Below are 17970 nucleotides of genomic sequence, written 5' to 3'. Positions count from 1 at the left end.
GAGAAATCTAGTGCATTAATACTAAAATACACTTACGTTCAAGTATTAAAAATAGTTAACAAGAGAAATATTTTTTGTTGTTACTGTTTTATACAAAAATATAGCATGAGTCAGCTGAAACAGGTCAGTCGTATAAAACAGAAACTAAAGAATAATTTGAAAATTTTTTTGTGGTAAATTTAATGTGTGGTGTCCTCTCAATGTATGCAGGTTTTTTTAGGATTCTGTGATAACCCTGTTAGGAGATATTAATTAAAACAAGACGACAAGAAAAAAAATTTTGTACAAATTTGTACCTTTTTATATTCAGTTGAAGAAGGACTTTTTAAAAATAATGTTAGTGCATTTGTTTTGGTGAAAATTAAACAGATTGCTCAGAACAATCCTTTATTCCCAAGAATTATTCTAGCCATGTTGTCGTTTGCATTCAAAACAGAGTCAAGTAGAGATCCTGTTCTTTTGTTTTGAATAAATGAGCAACATTCCTGAAATAATTCTTGAGAATAAGGGATTATTTTGAGCAAATCTGATTAAATTTTACCAAAACAAATGCACTAACGTTATTAAAAGAAAATCTTCTTTTAACTGAATACAAAGAGGTATAAATTTGCACAAAAAAAATTTTTTTGACGTCTTGTTTTAATTAATATCTCCTAACAGGGTTATCATACAATCATAAAAAAACGTGCACACAATGAGAGTGTACCACACATTAAATTTACCACAAAAAATTTCCAAATTATTCTTTAGTTTCTGTTTTATACAACTGACCTGTTTTAGCTGACTCAGGCTGTATATTATTTGTAGGTGATTGTTCAAGAACTCTAACGTTATATTGCAGACCCCATTGTTAAAAAATTGAATAGCGTAACAAAGAAGCCGGTAATGGACATAAGGACACAGATCGTTAAAGGTTTGTCTTTGGCTTGGGGTATTCAACAGGACATGACTTGAAAGTTCCAGTTCTAATTTCACTAAAAATTTTGTTTCTCCGTAACTGTTTGGTTTGTTGTAATAATTAATAATTAGGATAGGTTTATAAATTAGGCAGGTTGCATGACAGTTTCGAATTACGACTAAAAATGTTGTAAATTTCTCCATTTAAAAATAGGGCGGAGGGGATAAGGTAGTACGAGAGTTTATAGATATTTGTAGGAGTGAACAGTCGTTTTCTTAAGGGGGTCATTTTCGAAACCCGGTAAGTCTCGATAAGGCGTAGCAAATTGATAAACCATGACAACTGATATTGTTGAAGCGTTGTATTTGCCGTTTCGTTAACAATTTGCAAATTACCTGAGTTTCGTGAATGACCTTCTTAGTGGGTGTAAAACAATAATTCTCTCATTATTAATGTTAAATGCACGTTTGGATTTTTGAATGAGTGAATGACCATATGATGTACAAAGATTTGAGGAAATATTGCCTATTCGGAAATGTCATTTCAAACTTTTAAATGATAATCCTACATTTTAAAAATTAATAAAAAACACATTAATAATTAAAAACTCAAATATTAAATGCAAATCGGTTTAAAACAATTTAATGAATACGAAAATTCATATATGTATTAGTGAGAAGAAAATCTTAATCATAATAAAGCTGTTCCGATCTTTTATTATTATTATTATTTTTTTATACTCAGCATTACCAAGGAAACTTTTACATCAATGAAATTCTTTCAAATCTAAGGGCCAAGTTAGAGAAGCGAAATTAAGTTAATCGTAAACAAATGCGAAATTAACTGAACACGTGATCAGATTGAACCAATCGACGTTTCGGATTCATGAGTTATCGCGCACTAAAATTTAATTCGAATTAAATATTTCATTCTCTTTCTATAAACTTTTAATGTCTTTTATTAATCTGTGTCTCAACTCCTTTATGGCCCGGTTGTATAAAGCTTAGTTAACATCGTGTCAGCTAACAACGCGTCAAGTCGGAAATCCGCCCATTTGATTGGCTGATTCAAATAAAATGTTAAATATCCTCCAATCAGAGAGCTTGACATTATGTTAACTTTAACAACGACTTGACATCGCTTTATGCAACCGGGCCTATGTCTTTTAGGTTAATAAAATTTTAATTAACAAATGATATCAGTTGAGTGTTAGACAGTCAGGAGCGTTTTGAGCAATTAAATCTAGCCAAAGGCGATAATCAGGGTCAAGATTTGAATGAATGTTTTACACCCATTTGCACCGCTTATAGTTAAATCAGTAGTTAGTTCACTCTTAATTAACTTTAACCACTAGTTACAATTGGAAAACATTGCACCGAACGTCAGACTGGTAATATAGTCCAATCAATAAGGAGTTTTAGAATACCTTGCAAAAGGTACAGAAAAGTTTATACTTGGCAGGTATCTTCTATCAGGCATATTATTAATATTGTTGAGTTTGCGACCTTGGGGGTTGCCGCTCGCCCCACCATATTGGAGAATAGGGGTGGAAAATCACATTTTTGCGATTATTTCATTATCCGTGCGAGATACCTCTGTCTAAGTTATTACAGAAAATGTAGAGCATGCAATTCTCTACATTTTTTGTTCTTTATGTTTTTTTGTCAGATCAATAGTTTCGTAGTTCAAGCGTGTAGAAATCGAGAATTTCTTTTATTTTTGTACTTTCTATTCTTTTCCACACCACCAAAGAGATATAGCAATAGGTTGCGTTTTTTTTTTGACGTGGTGTCCCCAGTGGGCATAGTTCACGATGCAGTAGAAGTTTACTGTTTTACTCTTTTTGATCTCTTTGTAAGGTAGACGGACCCGAATGATCTGGGTCGAACGGTATAGATGAGCTGAATTCATCAGAATTTATGAATTCGGAAATTCCTGTTGAGAAGTTTCCTCTTGTTCCGCAGGGTCATCATCATCATCATCATCATCAAGATCATCTGGCGTTTGCCAAAGTAGAAATTCATTGAATACCTGAAATTTGTTCGTCTTGATCTTCCGATTTCATTATCCGTGCGAGATGCGTATATCTAACTACATAATTACAAAAAATGTAGAACATACAATTCTCTACAATTTTTCTCTACGTTTTTTTGTCAGATCAATAGTTTCGTAGTTACAGCCTGTAGAAATCGAGCATTTATTGTTTGTCCGTCTATAGTCCAGTCAATATAAACATAAAAAAGGGTCCGACCTTGCAAAAGGTCATGTAGTTCTGATTTTTTAGTATGTTGTTTGGATCTCAGCCAAGAGTAAAACACCAAATTTGCAACTTCGAAAGACTTGTGCGCGCTGCGTGGTAGCCAAAGAACAGCAAAATTTTTGCACCATTTTCAGTTTTTGCTCAATATCTCCTAAGATATGAGTCTCACAGAAAAAGTTGGAGTCTTAAACTAGATTAAATTCGCTACAGTTTGAGGCCCAACCGAACTTTGTGCATGCAGCAGTTTCCGAGATAGAGCTCTTCAAAAATTGGGTATTTTTTCCAAGAAGTGAAATTTTTTTGTTTACGTCTCTTATTTTATTAAATATCGTCAAAAATACTCGCCCTATGAGAAAAGTCATGGGCAATGAACTTGAAGTGCATTTATTTAGCTTTAAATTGAGATCTGACAGGCAGTTGCAGGTCCAACACTTCTCTCAAAAGTGGCATATAATCGAAAACCTCGAAAGATGGAATTTGGAATAAATAAATGAAAACAAGTTTTCAGCGCATCAAACATCACGTATAGGGCCTAAACCGATCAAATAAGTTATTGTAACGTAATTTAGTATGTGTGGTTAACAACTTGAAGAGAGTCTGTGAAGTTGGTGGAGAAATACTGCCCTCAGCGCCAGACTTGTTCTGGTTCTGATTGTATGGAAAAATCATCGAACACCCCAAGTATGCTCGTTTGGAACGGGTTCATGGAGCAGGTGACAAGTGGTCTTGATTTTGATCGACCAAGAATTATTTTCCTCTCATTCATTGGCGCGCTTTAATTTGAGCTCCGGCGGGTACATGTTCTGGCATATACAAGTATGTTTATCATGAACCCCATTTTTACGGTCCACTGTGCTAGCTCACTGCTGGAGATTCCACGCACATTTGCCAATCCACCGTAGCTTTTCATAAACCACGTCAGCAATCAAATCTGACCATAGGCCGGGCCAAAATTTATCGGATCGGCGGATAGTAAAATTTTGTTCTATGAATATCTTAAACTCAGTTGGATCCATCCGCTGTTCTAGAGCCATCATATCTTGCAAATATAAGTGGGCACTCTTTGTGAAGAAATAGTGACCAACTGAATGAAAACAAGGTAGCATTTTATCGATAGTATACAGGTGAAGGTTCTTAATCACCCTGACGCTCTGCCTGGATGAATAGTTTTACGGGAGTAGACGTGTGAAAATATTGGTCCCACAGCTTTGATTACCTTCCAAATTATGCAATGCAGTTTTGAATTTGGCACTTAAGCTTTGGTAAGTCCTATTTTCCTTTACAAACAAGATGAGAGACCTCTCACTCTCACGTAGCTTATTCTCGTTTCGGCTCTCTCTTTCCCAGTCAAGTCTACCTCATCGAAAATAATGCCAGCCAATATCAGATTAGTCAAAATGTGTGCTCGTACAACCCATAAATGACATAAGGAGATGGAACTCTCCAAGCCTCACAGCTTAACTCAGAATGTTTGCCACCCTCAACAATATCTCTGGCCTTAAAGAACAGTGGTTGATCAAAAGTAACGAGGCAGGTTTTTTGAAAATGACCTTTACTTCTCTCACTGACTTCAAAAGGTGATATGAACACTGTATTGAAATCAGTAGGTGGGGTGCGGATAAATGAGAGGAAAATAATTTTTGAGGCATAAAACTCAAGGCCACTTGTCACCTGCTTAATGAACCCGTTCCAAAGGAGCATACTTGGGGTAGTTGATGATTTTCCATACAATCAGAACAAGTCTGGCGCTGAGGGCAGTATTTCTCCACCGACTTCACAGATCCCTTCAAGTTGTTAACCACACATACTAAATTACGTTAAAATAACTTATTTGATCGGTTTATGCCCTATACGTGATGTTTGATGCGCTGAAAACTTGTTTTCATTTATTTTTCCCAAATTCCCTTTTTCGAGTTTTTCGGTTATATTCCACTTTTGGCCTGCAGCGGTCCATCAGATCTCAGTTTAAAGCTAAACAAATACGCTTCAAGTTCATTGCCGTTGACTTTTCTCATGGGGCGAGTATTTTTGACGATATTTAATAAAATAAGAGACGTAAACAAAAAATTTTCACTTCTTGGAAAAAATACCCAATATTTGAAGAGCTGTATCTCGGAAACTGCTGGACGCACAAAGTGAATTTAATCTAGTTTAAAAAAGATAACTTCAACTTGTTCTGTAAGAGTCATATCTTAAGAGATATTGAGCAAAAACTGAAAATAGTGCGAAAATTTTGCTGTTCTTCGGCTACCACGCAACACGCACAAGTCTTTCGAAGTTGCAAATTTGGTTTTTTACTCTTGGCTGAGGTCCAAAGAACATATTAAAAAATCTGAACTACATGACCTTTTGCAAGGTCGAATGTTTATATTGACTGGACTACTACGGGCATATCGGACTCCAACGTGTATAACTGTATACTAATGAAAAAGGTAAACGCCAAATGATCCTGATGATGATGATGATGACCCCGAGGAACAAGAGGAAAATTCTCAAGAGGAATTCCCGAATTCATAAACTCTGATGAATTTAGCTCATCTATACCTCTACCTCTGTGGTGGTGTGGAAAAGAATAAAAAGTACAAAAATAAAAGATATTCTCGATTTCTACAAGCAACAACAAAAAATGTAGAGAATTGTACGCTCTACATTTTCTATAATAACTTAGATAGACATATCTCGCACGGATAATAAAATAATCGCAGAAATGTGATTTTCCACCCCTATTCTCCAGTATGGCGGGGCGAGCGGCAACCCCCAAGGTCGCAAACTCGGCAATATTAATAATATGCCTAATAGAAAATACCTGCCAAATATAAACTTTTCTGTACCTTTTGCAAGGTGGAGCCATTTTTATGTCTCTATTGACTGGACTAATAGTTAACTAACCATGAGTTAATGAAAGTTGGTAAGCCTGATGGTTAAAATACGGTAGCGGTTTCCAGTGTCGCGTCGGCGCAGGCCTGCAGCAAACTCTGCAACCGTGACTGTTGCCTCAAGGCGGCCTTACACCAAGGCAACAATTGGCAATATGTTGCCTGCAACATTTTTTATTAATGTTGCCGGTCATTACTAAAAAATGTTGCAGGCAACATGTTGCCAATTGTTGACTTGGTGTAAGGCCGCCTTTAGAATTTGAAAAACTAGAAACTGAAAGCAGAAATTACTCTATTTTAATTGTGCTATGTAAATGCCCAGTTGGATGAGATAGAAGTGAAGAAGAAAAGAGACGCAGAAATATTTGAACTCAAGAAAAAAGCGTTGATGTTAGACATGGAAATTAAAGAAGAGCAGTTGAATGCATTGCGAAATCTTAATTAATTTACTATTGCTTGTTATTTTTCAATTAAAAAAAGTACAAAAACCTACCTCCAAACAAGTGGTTTTATTTACGTAGATGTAAAAATTCAAACAGAAACAATTCAAAGTCTAAAACAATTACATGTATCTAAATTTTATACCCTTCGTTGAAAATAATCATTAATTAGAATCCTTCGCCTTTCTACAACTTCTTTCACATCATCATTGTTGACGTCCCGAATCAATTGTTCCAAAATATGACAACTGTAAGTCAAGATAGGAAATCTTCGTTTTAACACTCCAAACAACCGTTCGGCTACATTCGTTTTAATATGACTTTCGTTGTCCAGTTGTTTTACTGGAGTGGCAGGATTTAGAAGGGGAGTTGTTTGCATAACCACTATCCTCTAACAGTACAAAATTCATGTACTTAATTGTTATATTCAAATTTTTCTTTAATACGGCTATTATTTAAAATTGGTGCGTCATGAGTGGAACCTGGCCATCTAGCTACAACGTCTAATATTCTTAAATGCGAGTTAAATAAATTGTTCATTAATAGAAAAGTATGTATCCTTTTCGGTTCGTAAAAATTTCGTGGTCATTCCCGCCAGGAGATTGAATTTTAAAATGAGAGCCGTCAACAGTTTCTAAAACCAAAAAATAAATACACTATACGTTCATATAGCGTATTTATTCTTTGCTAGAACCCTCGGAAATTGAGCGATATTGTGCGAATCCGGCAGCAACTTGTGATATGTGTCATAAACATAACCTAATAACAATGACCACAACAATGACTGATTGATTTAATCCCTACCCTAAGTGGAAGTTAATTTTTAACTATGAGTTAGGCATTTAAGTTCTACTAACGGATACCGTGCAAAGTAATTTGTCTTTAATATAAGTTAAAGTTAACTACAACTTAACTATAAGCGGTGCAAATGGGTGTTAGTTAACACCGTTTTAGTTATCTTCTCCCAATGTGATTGTGATTACATTCGAAGAGAATTTTATGCATACTACAGTAGTAATAATGTAGTTGGAGAATTGAACAAATTGCTTTATTTATGAAAAATTAAAAGTTACCTGATCTAATACCCGTTCACTTTGTATTGACCGTCAGTGGTGCAAATCGCACACACTTGGCATTAACTTTCATATGAGTTGTCATAGTAACAGGTCAGTCATTTGCACCACATAATCAGTAACTTAGTGGTTAGAATTTGCTAAAGTTTGAGTAAAATTTTATGTGAAAAAGGTGTAAATTAACGCAACCAAAATAAACTAGCCAAAAATGAATAGGGAATTTTTCCATTTTGGAATTTTTTATAAATACAGTTTAAAATTTGTAATGAAATATGTTAGAAATATGTATCTATACACATTAAATGTAACGTTTCAAGTACTTGTAACGTTTTAAATTTATCTAGTGTAAACACTAGAATATACTCAATTTCATATAAATGTGCATCTAAGCAAGCCATGAAAATCTGATTTTCTGTTGGTATTAACGCCAAAGCTAGTGACTTTGACTTTCAAAGTTGCGTGCTCTGCGCGAACCCGATTTGACTAATTTTTCAGTTTTGTCCGTTTTAACGATGCTGATTTCAAAAGCAATATTACGTCTTTTTACTGATTAAATTAAAGTAATTCTTATTTGTTGCTGTCTTTGTATTTTTACCAAGTAAAGATTTATTGGACATGACCTTCATAAATGTGACTTTTGCGATGTAACTAAATTAAAGGTGCTTTTATACATGCAGAGCTCACTTGATGAACATTTATATGAAATCAATTATACGTGGGAGGATTGGGGTAATTATTTTGCTTTTCAAGAAAAATTGTGGAATTCCCTATTCATTTTTGCCTAGTTTATTTGTCAACGGTGAAAAGCAATATCAGTTTGAGATTTATTTATGTATCAAATTTTCAAATAACAAATCTATTACTTCACTTCCAGTGTCGAAACAACAGATTATACTGATTTGTTCATTTTTTTCAAGATGACCCAAAACTGTGAATAAACGCATAGTGTTTTGAAATTTATTAAAAAATAGTACATATATTATTATACGAGTTTAATAAGACGCTTAATTATAATACGAATGTGTTTAAAGCACGACGAGCCCAGCGAGGAGTGGTTTAATGGAAATAATGTGATAATACGTCTTATTAAACGAGTATAATATACTATTTTTATCTACTTTGCTTTACTAATTCCTGAAATTTCGACTGCTCCAGTTTTCATATTCGACTAGGGACTTTTGCGTGGGTTGGTAACAGACATTGACGATTTGTATTTACATTTGAAACTAATCTAGTAGCCGTGAAACAAATTCAATAACGTCTGTCATTCCTGTGCTAAATGTTTAAAATGTTATACAGGCTGTCTCAGCTAAGACTTTCGAGCCTAATATCTCGGTTATTTGCCAACGGATTTTTATGAAACTTAAAATGCAGATATTTTAGACCGTGAAGGTTCAATTAGTAGTAATAAAATTACCTCGAGTTAAAAAATGTAATTTTAACACATGTTTAGCAAGATAAATGTCAAATATGTCACTTGCGCTTCTGCGAAAAGGGATGACCAAAATTCTACAAAATTGGGCGTTTCTTTCATACGCGTCTACGTTTTTGCATTTGCAGCCACGTTTAACACAGTTTTTTGCTTTTTTCTTGCAAACCAGACGTCTTTCAAGGACGAGTTTTTCCCTACAGCATTTTTTATTGACGATCAATTTTTTATGTAAATCTTAATTGATTCAACATTTTAAAAAGACATGTAAAAATTACGTTTTTAATACTTGGGTGATTGCATTAATGGGATTTTATTCTTCACCGTCCAAAATATCTGCATTTTAAATTTCACAAAAATCCACTGGAAAATAACTGACTTATTATAGTTTATTTCATATAAATGTTCAACAAGTGACCTGTGGATGTGTAAAAGCACCTTTAATTTAGTTACATTACAAAAGTTACATATGACAGATCCATAGCAGGTTATGTCTTTACTTGGTAAAAATATCAAGACAAAAACAAGTAAGACTTACTTTAATTTAATCAGTAAAAAAACGTAACACTGCTTTTGAAATCAGCAATGCTAAAACGGTCCAAAAAACTAACAAATTATAATCAAGGTTCGCGCAGGGCAAGCAACATGCAAGCAACTTTGACAATCAAAGTTACTTTAATACCAACAGAAAATCAGATTTTGATGGATTGCTTAGATGCACATTTATATGCAATTGATTGTAGGCTCGAAAGTCTTAGCTGAGACACCCTGTATTTACTAAATTTACTTCGTAACTTCACACTTTACCTTGACGCCTGACGTGAAACGGATTATGTTGCCAATATAACAAAGGTAAAAGTTACCTAAAACAGTTTAACCATACGATCCATTATTAAACTGTTTTCGATATATTAACGAGCCCATTAGTAAGTAGATAATAGTAATTTATTTAATGAGTTCGTGTGTAAATTGAGTTTTTTTCTCACAAGTAGGCCGAGAGTGAAACGAGCGGTTTGAAGGCCCACGAGTGCCAAAAAAGGCCCAATTTACACAAGAACGAGTTGAATACAACGTTTTTTTGTTCGACGAACCCTTTAGCTTGACGTTCGTTTTGACAAGTTCTGACAATTATCAACATCCGTTCACACAGGAGAAAATTCTCAAATTCTGACAGTGTCGAACAAAAAAATATATTAAATCCATTATACAGCTGCCCCAAAACTGCCTCCCCATAGAAAACAGGCAGAGACTCCAAAATGACTAAAATAAAACAACCGAATTATAAAGTTCTCAGTTTCGGCAATCGCAGTAGCTCGTCCTCAGGTATTACTAACAAATCGGACAGGTTGCTAGACAGCAAAAATAATTATTGATATCGCAACAATTAGCGAAAATTTTGATTTTGAAACCCCGGGAACGCAAAATTGCCCTCATCCTTGATGGTGCTCAACTTATATTGGTCAAGTTTAGGATGTCTTTTCTCGATTATCGGTTGAGAAAGGACTTTTTTTCTTTAAAATTCAGATTATCACATCTACCCAAATAATCCCCTTTTTTCTCTGGGGAGGTAGTTCTCTGGGACACCTGTATAAATGCAATTGTATTTTTTAATATTGCTAACAATCTTCTATTGCAAAAGGTTTTCACTGATCATTGTTTGAGTAGATTTTATCTCTGTCTGCAGGATTTTCTTTAGTCGCATTGAATTCTCATTTTGTTTCAGACACAAATAGGACAGTCAATCACAGAAAAGTTTCCTTGGCATTGACACCTGAGGACGAGCCCCTAGATTTGAACGTAAGTTAAATTAATTCAGCAATTTTTTTTCTATTTATATCAATATCAACTGGTCCAACCTTGTCGTAATTGATAGTCCAATAAGATCCATCTTCATAAAAGTTTATACAGAGTGATCACAAAAAAACGCCCCAGCTTATATCTTTCGTATTTGGAATTCGATTTCAACGAGCGGTACATCAAATTAAAGGGTTCATGATGTACTATAAACTGGATATAAAATGTTGCCCTTAGCAACCCTATCTTACAAGGGTCACGGGTCAACTTAAATTTTTTAAATAGCAACATATAATTTTTTTGGTACAGTTAGATTCATTATGTTTTTCTAAGTTAAAAAATATAGCACACCCTGTATATTTAAATGTTATTGTAACATAAGAAATAAATAAAATTCAATTACAAATCATTAGGAATAAGTAGAACTTTATTCGTAACAGGCCATGAATTACTTAAGATATTCTTGTAGCCATGGAAACACAAAAAAATAAACATTTATTTTAAAAATAAACTTTTCCGACGACCGCTATGAAAAATGCGTAAATTCGCACAAATAACTATTATTGAAAGTTGGCTATTGCATGCAAATAGCGAACCCGTGTGCAATGAAACTGGTTAGCCAATCAGATACCTTCTAGCCTGTGCGCAATGAAATCATTGCACACAGTTGTAGTAACCATGGCCACCAATGTATGTTTTGTCCGCAGCTCTGTCGAATAATATTTGAAGTTTGAAGGAATATTGAATATTAGCGTTTTTTTTTGTGGTTGTCGGAAAAATATCGTGTATACCACGTGTTGAAAATTCGATTTCGATTCGAAATCTTTCATTTTCAACTCTTGATATACAATATACTATTATTTGTCGTAATTTTTGTTTAATTTTGTTTCTCCAATTTAGTGTTGTGATGAACAATAATGAAGTTGTGGATATGTTGCAAGCATATTTCGGAAATAATAGAAATTACTACTTGCAGAGAAACCCCACCTGAAAGCCTTCTGAATGCCACGCGAAGTGTCTCGAACAAAATGGTGCTCAATTTGAACAGATCAGTTGAAAAAAAATTATTGTTATTTTATTGTTTGTATTACTTAATAAATATTGTTGCCATGACTATAAAAATGTGTTCATAAGTAATTCATGGCCTGTTACGAATAAAGTTCTACTATTCCTATTAGAATTAGGAATTAGAATGACATTTAAATATACAGGGTGTACTATATTTTTGAACTCAGAAAAACATAATGAATCTAACTGTACCAAAAAAAATGTATGTTGCCATTAAAAAAAATAAAGTTGACCCTTAACCCTTGAAAGGGAGGGTTGCTAAGGGCAACATTTTATATCCAGTTTATAGTACTTTTTGAATTCTTTAATTTGATATATTAGTTATATTACTCGTTGAAATCAGATGTCAAATAAGAAAGATATAAGCTGGGGCGTTTTTTTGTGATCACTCTGTATGATAGGTTTATATCAGTTATATCAATTTTATCTTGATGTTAATCACAAATTGCAATCACATTTGAATTTTGTGAGATTTATTACTGATATGCAGTCGCAGACAAAAAAAGTATGACAATGTTTTTTCGCTAATGTAAGTCTGTTTACTATTTCTATGGTTACTATTAAAATATTTTCTCAACTCAATTTTAGCTAAATTTCTGAATAAGACTTTTTTCTGTCCGCCACTGTATTTTGAAAATTTATTTGTACCTACTGATATTGATGATAGTGCAGTGCTTATCAACATAATTACCGGCGTCTTGCCTCCGCATTTTGACTTTTTTGTATTTTATGTTCTATGTCAATGTTAAGGAAAAAGAGATTGAGGTACTATTCCCGTTACTGACATTATAAGTGGTAAAATCGAATTTTTTTCTAAACACCAAAGATTTCTCATAGCAACGTAGAGTTCTAAATATTTATTAATTTTTGTGTCATATGTCTGTGTTATATTATGTGAATTTGGAACAGATATATCTAAAAGATATGTTTGCTTTTCTTGTTTATTTAAAATTATATGTCTGGTCTGTTATGCTTAATATGAATGTCAGTTAAAACTGTTCTATCAAAATATGACTTGTAATTATCATTTTCCAAACAACTTTCTGGTGTATAACTATAATGTGGTTGTGTATTCTTTAATAAATTGAATATAGCAGCTAAATTCATGTGTATAATTTTAGCGAATATATCGTGACGTTTCTTATATTCGCTTTGAGCCAAAACGGTGCAAGAAGAAATTATGTGTTCAATTGTTTCCCCTTCAGTTCCGCAAATCCTACATTTATCAATTATCGATTGTAAACCGCATATGTGTTTTTTATAATTTCTTGCATTTATAACACGATCTTGTATTCCAAATATAAAACTCTCCGTCTCAGGGTGAATATTTGATTTCTTAAGCCATGCATGAGAGGCCTGAATATTAATTTCTGGTTGTTCCAGTTCTTTAAAGTTAAATGTTGTTACACAGTCTAGGACTGGTTTACAAATCTGTGCGGGGCGTGATGACCAACTCAATTGACCGGGACCAATGGTTTAACGTGACCCCCGAACCACGAGATAGAATATAGCTTTTTTTTTCGCCCTGGGTCGGAATCGAACCCGCGACCCTCGCGTCCCTGAGCCGAAACGGACTCCCTTAGGCTATATTCTGCCTAAAAATAAAAAAAAAGTCTCACTATTATTAGTGCAATTTATTTAATGTTTTATATACTTATATAGATCCATTAAGAAATCCAATTTTAACATTAAAATAATTATGAAATTAAATATACGCACCGCGATTGGTGCTTCGGAACAGTTTGGTAAATAAGAGTCGATGCAGTGATGTAACAACAAAGAATTAGATCGAAGATCTAAGTTTCTCTTAAGGTGTTTGCATTTCCAGTTAACTGTCTACCTATGTGTAAGTGGTAGGCTTTGCTTTTATGATTATCCTCCTGCCGCGCTTCCTTTGCGCATCTAAGCCGCTTGCCATTCTAAAACGCGTGAACTGTAGATGGTTGTGTAAAGGCGGCCTTACACCAAGGCAACAATTGGCAACATGTTGCCTGCAACATTTTTTAGTAATGACCGACAACTACATTACTACAAAATGTTGCCAATTGTTGCCTTGGTGTAAGGCCGCCTTAACAGTAAGGAGAAATAGTAAGAATGTTGTATGGCATTTTAATTTATCTGATTTCAAGAGGCCGTTTAAAGGCATCTAGCTTTATATAATTCACTTCCAGATTTCCTTTGAGTAAAGGGGTAAATATTTTTTCACGTTGAATCTTTCGAAAAGAACTCAGACAAGTTAATTTAATTTTTTTTAAATAGAAAATTTTCTGTAATTTACACCATTCCGCGTCTTTCTGTGTCCGCGCAATTACGTCATTGCCCTTTTTTGTAGATGTGCATGGATTAATAAACTCTTATTTATGTTCATGTGCGATGTATGATCACTGGACTCATGTTTCCTAACATATCGATTTTTAATTTTTAAAATAGAATGACAGTAAAACTCCTACTGTAAAATATTTCTGTTATTCCAAACTTTTAATGTGCAATATACATATACTCAAAAAACTTTAGAATGTTGAACCAGCAGCTTTCTTTAGTTATCAATCAAATTTTAAAAATATTAAACAGGGCATCATAAATTCATTTTTATATTAAAACAATTACTACCACCTCGAGCAAACCTTGTTTGGACAAATAAGATCAATGTGGAAAGATGCAATTTTCCTATGAACACAAAATTAGGGCTGCTACAGGTGCCCTCCGCAAGGGGATTGCCCACTGGGACTTCTGCCCCCCTGTCCTGGATTGCAGTAGGGAGTGACGACTCTACGGACCCGAGTTGATCTAGTAGTATCAGGGTTAGCAAGGCCCTTGAATAGGCAAGAGCTTGCTCTCAAAAATGTCCCACCGATAGACTAATCAGCACCTCAGGGACCCCCCCGTGGGGATTCGCCTCCGTTCTGGATCAGCTTGGGTTGCCTGATCTTGCTTTAGTCTGCTAAACTACATCATGTAGTAGCGAACACCCGGGCGTTATTGAACATATCAATAGCACAATCCGAAAGGACCGTCACCGGCTAGCGCTGGGAAGATCGCCCGGGAAATAAATTGGGAAAACCTATGGCTTGCCAAAGTTTCCCTCAGGTAAAGGTGCCACCAGGACATGCACCACCGGAATATAGGGACGCCCATGGTTGGAGCGCCGCGTAATGATCGGGTTAGGGGGAAGAAACTAACTAATGATTTACATGTTTGTACCGCAAACCTTGATACCCGAATCCAGTCCTGTGCTTTTACCTTTGACTAACTGAATTAGGCAAAGGTGAGTACGATTGCAGCTGAGGCTGTCTAATTTGACGAGTCGATGTATTAATTATTATCAATAATAATAAGCGAATAAAACCCTTGGGCAAAAACGTTGTTTTACAATAATTTATAATTAAATTGAATTTTTTCGTGTACAAAAAATATAGAAGACCTTCATTATTGGTGGCGGTAGCACCCTATTGTCCCCAGCCGTTATACCGCCACGGCCTCAGTACCACCCCCAACCCTGATTGAAATACTTATCTATAACGAAAATGTTTGATAAATAATTAATTGGTTCTAAAAGTAATTATTATTATAAACACGCGTGTATTGTATATTTATCCATAATAGAAATATTGACTAAAATCATAAATCACATCAACAAACAAACAGTTTACAAACCACTTACAGTCGGCCCCGCATTACTTTACCTGCAATAAACTATAACAGTTTAATTTAACGGGAAACAATTTTTAACGTAAAATTAGAAAACATTAGAAATACAAATCTTTTTTGTTCGACTCTGTCAGAATTTGATAATTTTCTCCTGTGTGAACGGATTTTGATAAATGTCACAACTTGTCAAAACGAAACGTCAAGCTAATTTTAAAGATTTTAAGCGATTTGGAGCCTTGAAGGGGCCCATTGAACAAAAAAACGTCGTATTCAACTCGTTCGTGTGTAAATTGGGCTCTTTATGGCGCTCGTGGGCCGTTTCACTCGCGTTTTAATCTGGCCCACTCATACCATAAAGAGCCCAATTTACACACGAACTCGTTAAATAATATACTATTGTGTCATTCAAAATGATTGTGGATAAGTATGGCAATTATGTATGAAAATTGGTGTGGCAACTGTATGGGTGGGGTAGAGCTGACATTTGTATGACATTTCATAAGCGTACATTTGATTTATATCATTGCACGTTGATTTGACAATTTTCAAAATTGCGCGACTATGACCTGTCAAAGAAACGTCAACTCTATCCTACCCACCTATACTTGGGCCAACCAACAGATATAGTAATAAAACCGCCCTCTAGTGCCCGCGTATTTTAAATAGCAGCTTCCAATTGGCTTATTCAAAACGTGCGCTGATTTTCGAAAGCCTGATGTACATCCACAAAAATCACTTGACGGCATCCGGCATCTCATTCGTTTTAACCTCGCTTCGGGAGTTTGACCACGTGTTTATGTTTGTTTGTTTTCCTTGGCATTTTTCGATTTGTATTACAAAATAGTTTTTTTTCAAGACTTTTGGTTCTCTATGTGTTAGAAAGAACCTGCTTCATTGTGAAACAGGCTTCGGCGTATATCGTTCTACGCAACTAGGCCACATCCCCTTTTTTTTATTACTATATCTGTTCATACATAGTTGCCATTCTTATCCACAATCATTTTGAATCACCCAATATAATCAACTTATTGTGATTAGATCAGAATAAGAAAATCAGTTAGAATAATTGAAATAGGATTGAAGAATTGCTAAGAAAAAACGAAATGATAGCAGTTCCATTAATTGAAAATATGAAGTTTTAGTTCGCATTGATTTTGTGATTGTGAAGAGTCCGTTGAAATATTATTCAGATATTAAGTCAGTTCAGTGTATCACTGTGTATCAAACTGGTCCTCTTCTTCTTCCCGTTTTAAATCTTAAAAGATGGATTTTATTGGTTAAAAAAAGAATAATAAAAATAAAGTCCCGATTTTTTTTTTATTAATAATTTATTTAAAAAAAAAAAAAATTTTTTTTAAGTCCCGAACAATCAGATTATAGTTCCGCAACTGCATCTACTCGGCCTCTGTCTCTTCTCCACCGTCGCTACTGGTGGCACGTGCCGATCCATAAATCCCAAGAATGATAATGAGATCATCATCAAGGACTTTTTTAGTTACGTCATAAGTATTAAAAAATTGAAAAAATTCCTTTATCTGTGTTTTTTATAAGCACTGACAATTCGATAATAGAAAGAAATGTGGACCATAATAACGAAATTATTTAAGAATCTACATTGAATGGGCAACTTCTCAACAATAAATTGAAAAGAAAAGCGAATAAAGATGTATATGGACGACCACCGAAAGTTATTCATAGAGAAATAACGACGTTACAAGTCTTTTTGCTAATGATGTTTTATTTAATTAAGAAGAACATGCATTGGACCAGACGAAATGTGATGCCAAAGCACGCTGTTTCTCTAGATGACTTGCATAATGTTTTGTTGTCCGAGTACTTATTCGATAAAGACAAATTATGGCGAAAACTTTTTAACCGTTAATGACAACGAAAACAATATCATCATGTTTTCCTGTTTGACAAATATACAATTTCTTGCTGAATGTGAAGATGAGACGTTTAATTATTTCACAAAAGTTTTTACCCAATTATTTACCATCCATGGTTTAAAAAAAGGCACTATGCATAAGAGTTAAGAGACAACTCACCTCTGATCCTTTTGCAAGGAAAAAAGATTAAGGGGAGACAACTCGCATATGTCCAAAAATAATGATCACATTGAAACCATACTGAAAAGTATACAAACACTTCGACTACGTTTGCTTTCGTGGAATAAAAATGGACAAAAAGCTGTTCAGAGGCGCCGGGACACAAATACCACCTTCACAGAATTGATAATAGCAGTGTTGAACATACTTTTTCTCCCTACCGGTTAGAAATGTAGGCTGTGGATACCTCATTTGAGGTGAGAAAATTCAACTTTCTCGCTAAGGTAAGAAAGTTAATCATGAAATGTTTATGGCAAAACTGTACCAAAATACAAATGTCAAAAGTGTCAAAAGTGAAATAAGTTATTGATAAATGAAAGCCAATTCAATGAAGTAAGTTGGTAGGTCAATCATATAATCTGGAAAATAAACAGAT

General features: G+C 34.4%; 1 long non-coding RNA gene across 1 annotated transcript in view; it reads left to right on the top strand.

Annotated features, from left to right (window-relative positions):
• LOC138124145 (uncharacterized) overlaps positions 1–15115 on the top strand; it is a 44670-nt gene extending 29555 nt beyond the window's left edge. Inside the window, exons 2-3 of the long non-coding RNA XR_011157024.1 lie at positions 10700–10773; positions 14932–15115. This is a non-coding gene — a long non-coding RNA (uncharacterized lncRNA). The remainder of the gene's footprint in view (positions 1–10699; positions 10774–14931) is intronic.
• The last annotated feature ends 2855 nt before the right edge of the window (positions 15116–17970 follow it).

This window comes from Tenebrio molitor, chromosome 2 (genome assembly GCF_963966145.1).
Source record: "Tenebrio molitor chromosome 2, icTenMoli1.1, whole genome shotgun sequence".
Taxonomy (NCBI): domain Eukaryota; kingdom Metazoa; phylum Arthropoda; class Insecta; order Coleoptera; family Tenebrionidae; genus Tenebrio; species Tenebrio molitor.
Note: the sequence above shows the minus strand (reverse complement) of the source record. Positions and strands in the feature narration are given on the sequence as shown.